General features: G+C 35.6%; 1 pseudogene across 1 annotated transcript; it reads right to left on the reverse strand.

Annotated features, from left to right (window-relative positions):
* Positions 1-5,948: 5,948 nt before the first annotated feature.
* On the reverse strand, positions 5,949-9,531 carry LOC145101534 (rho GTPase-activating protein 3-like; annotated as a pseudogene). Its single transcript, XR_013705696.1, has 5 exons — positions 8,953-9,531; positions 7,465-7,585; positions 7,262-7,381; positions 6,946-7,176; positions 5,949-6,620 (listed from the first exon to the last, which is right to left on the reverse strand). The product of XR_013705696.1 is annotated as a rho GTPase-activating protein 3-like (transcript).
* Positions 9,532-10,113: the final 582 nt, after the last annotated feature.

Consider the following 10,113-nt stretch of genomic DNA (forward strand, 5'->3'; position numbering starts at 1 on the left):
ATCAAGGGAAGTGGCATGGTGCGGATCAAGATGCATAATGGTATGGTCAGGAAACTAGATTTAAGGATCATCACAGAACTTCGAAAGAATTTGATTTCTCTTGGGACTTTAGCGAAGGATGGATTGAAGTATTTTGTAGAAGGTAACTGGTTAAGAGTCTCCAAGGGTGATCTTGTAGTTATGAAGGGAAGGATGAATCCTCATGGGATTTATATATTCTAGATGGATGTATGATTGGGGTAACGGTGATTGTATCCCAATTCTTGGATCAGTATGATGATGAAAGAAATCTGTGGCATCATAAGTTGGGACATGTAAGCAAGAAGGGGTTGTTTGGTGTAGATGCAAATGGAAAACCTTAACTTGGTGAAGCTTGTGTTCAAGAGATACAAAGTAGGGTGAAGTTCAGTTCGGTTCAACACTCAAGCAAGGAGATCCTAGAGTGTGTTCACTCAGATCTATGGGGTCCCTCTCATGTGAAGTCTCATGGTGGATGTCAATAATTTGTGACTTTTATTGATGATTACTCAAGGAAAACATGAGTGTACTTTCTAAAGACAAAGGACCAAGATGAAGTGTTTGGGCGGTTCAAGGAGTGGAAGACGATGGTTGAGAAACAGACCGGGAACCCTGTCAAGTCACCTAGAATAGAAAATAGGTTGGAATTCTGCAAGGCATCGTTTGAAAACTTCTGCAAAATAAAAGATATATTGAGGCATCACATTGTACGGCTAAGACCACAACAAAGCGGAGTGGCAGAACGGATGAACCAACCACTGGTGGAGCATCCTTCGTACATGTGATTATCTAATGATTTATCAGAGCAATTCTGGGCAGAAGCAGTCAATATTGCTTGCTATCTGGCGAATAGATCTCCATCAACTACAATTGATTATAAGACTCCTCAAGAGGTGTGGTCTGGAAAACCCTCTAAGAACAATGGTTTACAGATTTCTGGATGCTCTACTTATGCTCGTGTGAATGATTGTAAACTGGAGCGTAGGAAAATGAAGTGCATATTTCTAGGATATGCATCAGGAGGGAAAGGTCATCTTCTCGAGTGTATAGAAGAACAAACTCCAAAATTCATTCTTAACATATATGTGACCTTTGAATATGCTATGTGTAACTAGAGAGGAGGTGGTACAAGTATTGTAGGGAATGATCTGGTTGCAAGCTAGATGGTGGAGTTTGAAACAGAAACCCCAAATAGTTTTGTGACAAGTGAAGAACAGCAGGGTGGCATGGATCAGCATAGACGTAAGTAATCCCTTGATCAACCAATGGAAGAAGTGTATGATGATGTTGATGCCAGGAAAGACAACTTGAAGAAACTTCTAGAGAATGAGTTTGTGATGAACGATTTAGGAGCTAAAAAGAAGATAGCAAGGATGGAGATTCGGAGTTATAGAAGAGCAAGATGGTTATATATTTCTCATTACTTTGAGAAATTCTTGCGGTCATTCTATTGTGATCAGTCCAAATTGTTGGTTCTTCTTTGGTGGTTCGAGGCAATTGAGGAAAAGCTCACTAGGAAGTTGTCAAGTGGATCTAGCGACACTTAAAGGGAACGCTTGATGTTTTTATGGTGTATGGTGCAAATGCACGACCTATGGGCTTGGTTGGATTGATAGACTTGGACCATGAAAGTGATATGGTGATAAGAAGATCATTGGCAGTTGGTCTTTTTTAGAGTCTTCTTTTAAATATGGAGAAACCTATCATGTTCTATGACAGGTTATCCATTCAAAAGTCTGGTTTCAAGGAGAATTCGGAAGACATGGTAACAAGGACGTTGCCTAGAGAGAAGTTCAAGCTTTGCTTGGACTTGGTTGATGTTCACAGGAGGTAAGCCCCTTTGGGGCTTGATGGCAGGATGGGAGAGGAATTTCTTATTCGAGGTGGAGTTTAGAGGATGCTCAAGTCAAGGTGGAGATTGTTAAATGTGACTCGAGCACTTGGATCATGTTTTATGGAGCCTCGTGATCATGTTCATGGAGCATTTGGAGTACTTGGAACTCAATGGAGCACTTGGGGTTCATGGAGCGTGTGACAAAGGAATAGATCATCTGAGAAAGGAATGGATCGTTTGACAAAGGAACGGGTCAAGTCTCAAAGGAACGGATCATACAAAAGGGGGTTTGGAGCACCTGGAAGAGGTTTGGAGCACTTGGGAATGATATGGAGCAATAATGGGACCTTTTTGCACCATCTGTTGAAGGGTTGGGCCAAGAATGATGTTGTTGCACCAAAGGCACTTTTTCTTACGCCAAGGTACTCCCTCTTGCGCAATGGGTATCCCTCTTGTGCCATGGGGTATCCCTCTTGCGCCATGGGGTACTCATGTTGTGCCCTGGAGTAGGTTGTTGCGCCATGCATGTTATTGTTTCACCAAGATGATGATGTTGCTCCAACCTTGAAGTTCTTGTTCCACACTTGAAGCCACTTACGCCATCCATATTCCAGGTGCGCCATGATGGCACAAGATGGACCATCATGGTCCTTGATGAGACAAGTATGCTATGAAGTCCTCTATGATGCTCAAGATCGTTCAAGGATGCTCAAAAGTTTGTATTGCTCAAGGATTATACCATGTTGTGCCACCATGATGGATGTTGGTCCATTAGTGTTTATGATGTGTCACTTATACATCATGACGCTCCACTATGGCATCATGTATGTTGGTGATGCTCATAGGTTGTATGACATGGAATAATGTTCCAAAAGATGTTACATGGCGGATTATGATTGGTTGATACCTTCATGGGCCTATGGGCCAATGAGCTTGGCCCATTAAAGTTTTAGGTCTTAGGTTATTTGGTATCTTGAATTCTAGAGTGATAGGTGAATCTCTATGTACTTGTACTTGTAACCTCTGTTTGAGAGCTTTGAAATAAAATAATACCCCCCCTGCCCTTGGACGTAGGTCACCTTGACCAAACTACGTAAATATTGTGTCTTGTGTGCTTATAGTTTTGCTAGTTATCCGCTTTACTTCCTAACAAATGGTATTATAGCTACGATCGTAGCCCGAATGATGTGATCGGCGAAGTTGGTGCAATCCCCAGTAATTCTCGGTCCAACAAAGCTGATCCTGAAGCCTTGTATCGAAAGTCTTCGTGATGGCCCCGGTCAGGTGAGCGTGTCCCGAGAAGCATCTGTGGTATGAAAAAGGATTGGATCCAATAAATAATCATTGAACGGGAGGCCAAGGGCAGAACTTGGGTTTATGGGGAGGATTGTTGGGATGCAAACCCAATCCCACATCGGTAAAAAGAAAAGCTAAATGCTAGCATATAAGACAGTGGGTAATCCATTCTATCACCAATTGGTTTTAAAAAAATGAAACCTCATTGTTCTTCTATGTTGGCATGGTTGGGCTAGTAGTGATCCTAACATAAATCATTCTAAAATTTATTAGTTTCTGAACAACTAATTTGTATTATAGAACAACACATTTTAACAAGTATATTTTATTAGGATTTTAAAATAAATATTAATTGCTTTACTATAATTTTTTATTGCAATTTGTAAAAGAATATGTCTCTTATTAATCGTCTAATTTTGACAAGTTGATTAGTTTTTGAGACTTTTGAAACATTTTTTTGTGTAATTAGAATCTTAAACTATTGAGATTAAGGTTTCATTTTCTGATTATTTTTCTTTTAAAGTATTGGTGGATTTATTTAATAATCTTCAAAGACTTTTAAGAAAATTGACTAAATATTGATTTTTAGAATTACAATTTATTTTGAGCTTTATTACTTATTATTGTTGTTTATAATTTTGAAGTTCATCCATAAATTCAAATTTAGTAGGACTGGGTAAATTAGTTTCTCTATTTTATTCTTCTTGATAAAGTGGTTTTGGAATAGAATTAGTGTAATCAACAATTTTTAATTTTAAAGACCTTGATTTTGAAAACAAAGGTTTTAAAGTGCCAACTTTTGAAATCGAACTCGTTGGAAATCGTGATGATAAAAAAATTATAGAAGAAATTTTTATATCAAGTGATTTATCACTATGTTTAATTATGTTAGAAATTTGCTTAGAATAATCTAAAGCTTTTGGCTCAATAGCATTTTGCAAATTCTAATTACATGATTGAGTAATTTCTAACCATTTAAGACTTCTATGCATATGGACCTAAGTATGATTTGTATTTGCTTCAAAAATAATTGTTCCATTTCATGAACTTGATAAATGATGTATTGGTTCTAAAGTGGTTGTCATAGTCTTATAACAAACACGATAAATTATTTGCTAAAGGTTTAGTATTATCTATAAATTCTAAACTTTTAGTTTCTACCATTAAAACTAAAATATTTAATATACTTTTATCAAATAATTTTACAGAAAAATTTGGATAACAATTGAAATAAATTGATCTATTTGCAAGATTCGTTTCTACCATAACTATGGAATTTTGAAAATCTTTATGTCTTTTATCTCTGAAAATTAGGAGGATAGTAGCACCGCAATACCAATTGTAAATAAAGGTTTAATAACAATTTATACTAAATCGATATGAAGAAATTTATATTTTTATCTATGTTATAAAATATATCTTCACGATCAGTGTTCTAAAAGGCACGTCATGGCGTGAGGCGTGGCTTCGCCGTTACGAAAAGATTCATAATGTTGCTGTTAGGCATGGCGCGTGGCAAGGCGTTATATGGCGCGCCATGGCGCGTTATGGCGTGTTATGACACGTGTTTTTTCGTTTGAGACACAGTTTTTTGCTTTTTGTTATGTCTTTTCAAATCGGAGATATAAGTATTGTGGTTTTTGTTAACTTTTTGTTATTAGTTACTGATCTAACACTTCTAAAAAGTAGTTATATTTAATATAAATTTATATTTATGTGTTAATATAATTTTAAATTAATACAAAATCGCCGCATTACATCATACCTTGAAAAACGTCATGGCTCGTCATTGCTCGTTAAGCTTGAGGCTTGGCCTTGCCGCCACGCCTCACGCCATTTAGAACCTTGTTCATGATAACAAATTTAATTTTTATTGATTTTGACCGATATACATAGTTTGTTCTGTCATTTTGATTGAGTAACTTTGAAAATAATCAAAAGTTCCTCTTTTATATATTGTATCTATATTTGATTTTGGTATTGGCCAAACATTTAAACTTTGTTCTATGTCATCAATAGTTTCTTCGATAGAATTTATTTGTTTATTATCATATTTTTGTTGTTCATTGATATTTTTACCAGAAATATATTTTTTGGATAGTAAGCATCAAAACTTACTCATATTTAATTAATTTTATTTTAGTATTTTGTACGAAAACTTATTTGTTTTATTAATGATGAACATACGGGAATCGTCCCAACGATGATTGTGGTCCAGCACTTCGACTTACATTCTTACGTGCACGATCTTATGCTAATCCAACCAACCAATTGTATTAAAGTGTGTCAACATTTTTCATTATATAAATTAGTGTATATCTTTGTAAGGAGGAGGGAAGGATGAAGAGAGAGAAAAGGGGGTGGGGTGTTTAAGTTCAAATAAGACCACTTTGTTCTTGTGTTGCACAAATCACATTTACGGCCTCATATTTCAAGAATTAAAAACGAAACAAATAAACTTTCCATTCCTTATGTTGTTTTTTTTTTCTTCGAACCTCTAGTTAATAGTTAAAAGTTAGTATCATCAAGTTAGTAAAATTCATCAGCGCCCAGATAATTACCCGGACATCCAATGAAAGTGACAAAACCTCTACCAAATGGGCATACCACAAATTCCCTTTCTTATATAATAATTTATGTTTACCATACATAATTCATTTCGACTTTTTATGTCATAACAACGTATATCTTATCTTTTGTAACCACACAGATTTGTAGGTTTATGACTATGTCTACAATTAGATTTCTTTTGTGGCTCTTTTCTGTTGGTCATCCTTTTTGTAAAAATGTTAGTGTTAAATTTAGAAATATTTGAGCTGCATTTCCAAAACCTAGTCATCATGTCATATACAAAAGAAATCATCTTTACATCATATTTTGACTTTCATCATTGCATTATTAGCCAAACCAATAGAGGTACACCCTCTTATACAGAGGCAATGAATGTCAATATCATAGATATTAACCCCAAGCTTCACCAGTGTCCCTAGCATCATCAACGATCATGGTTCCAGTCTTCTTAATTAGAATACTTACTCAACTGAAACACAGTGTATCTACATAACTTCCTCACTCCTTTTTTCAAACTTAGCCTTTCTAATATCCCTTCTATCTCTACCTCTCTCTCCTGTTGTTCATGTTTTGATTTGTGATCACTCTTTAAAGGATCATTTGTACATGTAATAGATAAGCTCTTCTCCAACATGGAATCATATTCAACAACAGACCCACTCTTTCTTGGAAAGCTCCAATATTGTTCCTCGCTTTCACTTCCTAGTCTATTCAAAGTGGCTGTTCTTAGAGAGTATGAAGACTCGACGTTATTGTTGGGAGTTGGACAATCTGCACATGAAGATACTGGCTCAAAACCAGTGGATGATTCCTCTCTTTCATGAAGAGTTTTCATGATTAGTGTTTTGAGCAAGTTCATGATTTGAACAGCATGAATCAATGCAGTCAAAGGATCTGCCATCTGCAGGAAACACCACAAAAAATATGAATGCCCATGTCGAATTAATTTATATATATCACATGTCCTTCATTGACCACTAAAAGAAGGAGGACATGAATCAATGCAGTCAACGGATCATCTTCCATTTTATTTAAAAAAGAATGAGGTTCCTGAGTCCTGACTGAATATTGATTCCACTTATATGCTTCGATTTAAGAATATGAATTTATTGAAAGTATGTAATAAATTTAAGATTCTTTATTGAGATCGGAAGTTTGAAGTTTAAAAATCAACAACTCACACGTAAAAACTGTGAAAGGCTGAAAAGGATATGATGATAATATACCTGAGTCATGTTTGGGGCAAACACCATAGCAATGTTTCGGGCATTCATCTTGTTTTCTTTGTCAAACATCACAACGTCTGCCATTAAATTGATAGCCCAGTCAAGAAGTGCAGCCTCGGTTGGAGGGAGGGATTCAGCAAGCTTCGTACACTCCTCTTCTGTATTGCAATGCATTACCTGCTGTGGGGTCAAAGTATCAAGAACACCCGTAGGAAGTTCTCTAAACCAGGCCTGAATGCCAATAAATAGATCGATCCATAATTATGATTGTTTTCATAACTAGCTAAACCGATATAACAAATGGTGGCAGGTTTACCTTGATCAAACCAGCCAAACAATGGACATCGACTCCATGAGGCACAAAGCCTCTATTAAGCTGCTTCCTAACATCCTCTTCTTGACCATTTTCCCCATTTATCCGAAATATTCCTTCTGCCTTCATCATGAAACATGTCAAGATTAATAATGGTCGCATATTTGATGATTAAACTACAAAAATAAACGCATGTTTTGGCTTACTTGAAGGCCACCTGCTGAATATAAACGATTTTGCATCATTAGAAGTATTGTCGGCACGCTGTTCCCTCTCCCATCATAGGAACATTGCATAGACTCCACTGATACTCCAAACACGCACACACTGTTTAAATACATGATATGAAACGTATGTTGAGGCATCAAGTACGACAATTGCACTAAAAATAAATGTAATATACACTAGATACAATGACTTGAATATATTTGTAGTATGTGTGTTAAAACTGGTGTATACATACGTACTTCCTCTGTTTTATAATTTGATTTTGACATACTTGAGTTGCTTATCTTCTCTTTCCTATCATTTCCGGTGTTTCTCATTTGTACATAACATGGTAGCAGATAATCTAGAAGCACATAATCTTTCTACTTTACTGTTTTCCATGGCAATTTTGTTGCATGATCATGTAGTACTCTTTGTCATATGTAGAAATCTGATATGATAGTAATATCAAAGAGATTAATCTGTAATATTTCATGTTTAGTTGGATGTCTAAGTGAATAGAAAATCTCTCCGATGCGATTATGTGTTAGTTAGGCATCCATACTGCATTGAACTTATTAGAGTTTAATCGGGTTGACACATAATCATTTTACTTTCTATGCAACTTTACATTAATTTTTCTTACAATGCATTGAACTCTATAATGTTCAATGAAATATATTTTTGATAATTAAACGGTTTTCTTTTTCCCATTGAAGAATTCAATAACCATTGAACTCCATATTAATTGAATGTCGACAAGACATCCCACAATATAGAGTTTAATCCATATGCATTTGGATGCTCTTATAAATGATGTAATTGTGTCTTGTGTGCATGGAATCACATGAAGATTTGATATATACTTTGAAGAAACTTCCCATTGAAGCAAACAATAAACTTCCTAAAGCATGAAGATATGCTTTAAGACTAAATAATGATTTATATTTTCTTGATTTCCGTACTTAATTACTAATTAAAGATCTAAAAACCAAACAATAACATGTCTTTGGATCCAACTAGACCCACATGGATGAATGAAGTTCTCTTTACTCCCATAACATGTCTTTTGTTTTTTTTCGTTGATGAAAACAACCTTAGGGACAATGTGTCGTGCTCTTTTCTCATTACTAATTGCACCCTGTCCCTGCCCCATACCCGTGAAACTGAGTTGTACCAAAAGAAGAAAGACTCAAGCGGTACAAATGTACAATCATTATCTAGTCACGGAACACCGATACAACATAACTTCAAGAAACTAAATAATAAATTCCCTCAACTACTCTCTTAACCTACTTCACATTTTTTCAGCAAACAATTAATTAGTCTTTTTGGTAATGAACAAATAACAAACTAGAATCATGGGGTTCGTTTACAATTGCAATATCTAAATCCCAAAGCTTTTGGTAAATCTGGAACAACCTAAAAAACACGAATCATAGAGATAATTTCCTACTAAAAGAAAGTTACGGAAAGTTAATTAATACCTTGCACTTGGAACTTTGGCCGGAACTTCGGGTTGAAAAGCAAGAGGCAACCCGAGGAAGCCATTAAAACGATCAAAAGTGACATGTGAGACGTGCTGTACGTCGGTTGGACAGCCGATATCCAACGAGGAAGACACGTCTTCAGGGTCGTGGACGGCGCAGGTGAGAAGAGACTTGCGTAGGGCAGCCAACAAGAGCGATGCGATGGTGAAGTTGTGATTGGATGATTGATTATCAGCGGGACCCTGTTGTCGTGGACTGATGAATGGTGTTCTAATTGGACTGTTATTAAAGTAGGAATAGTCTTGACAATAATAAGAAATGTCGTCGTCGTCGTCGTCGTCATCATCACCTTGTTGATAATTGGATGAAGAAGAGTAGTGGAAAAAGGAAGCTTTGGGTCGGGGGACTCCACCGCAGGATTTGGATCTGAAGAGGGTCGTCATCAAGAATTTCAACGAGGAAAACTAAAAGCAAAGACGAAAGATGAAAAGGTGTTGGATAATGAAAAACGACAGCCACAACTATTCCTTGTTTCGTTTTGTATCGGTGTCACTATAGTCTATACATATGCCCCGGAGAGAGAGAGTGAGAAAGAGAGAGGAAGGTGGATGACAGTTGGAGGCATATATAGTACACTTATTTCTATTAACTAGTTTACATTCCCTAAGAATAAAATACTCTGAACAAAATTGAAGTGTTCTGTAACTTTGTTACTTCAATTTACAAACTTAATTTAACTATATTTTTTTAACTTTTAGTTATCCAATGATTAATAATAGAACTGCAAAAGTAAAACAGATATCATATTGAGTAAGTATGAGTTAAAGAATAAATATGTTTTGATTGAAACTAAATTTGAAATGTCATCTAACACGCTAGCACATATTCTTTTTGACACATATGAACAATTCATATTCGTTTTGGCTTTATTTATACAATTTAAAAGTAATAGTTATGTTATTTAGAACATGGGATGAAAACACGGCCAGTTTTGAAAATCAATATGGTTTCCGCAAATTTTGATAACTAGAGTAATTTCTTTTTTCTTCAATAATTTGATCAATGTATGATAATCGGGAGAAACGTTTTAAAATTTAGGGATAAATATGGAAACAACTTATTGGAATTGTATATGATTCAATAATTCTTAGGAGGTAT

This window comes from Lactuca serriola, chromosome 4 (assembly GCF_051521515.1).
Source record: "Lactuca serriola cultivar US96UC23 chromosome 4, Lser_US96UC23_V15, whole genome shotgun sequence".
NCBI classification, from domain to species: Eukaryota; Viridiplantae; Streptophyta; class Magnoliopsida; order Asterales; family Asteraceae; genus Lactuca; species Lactuca serriola.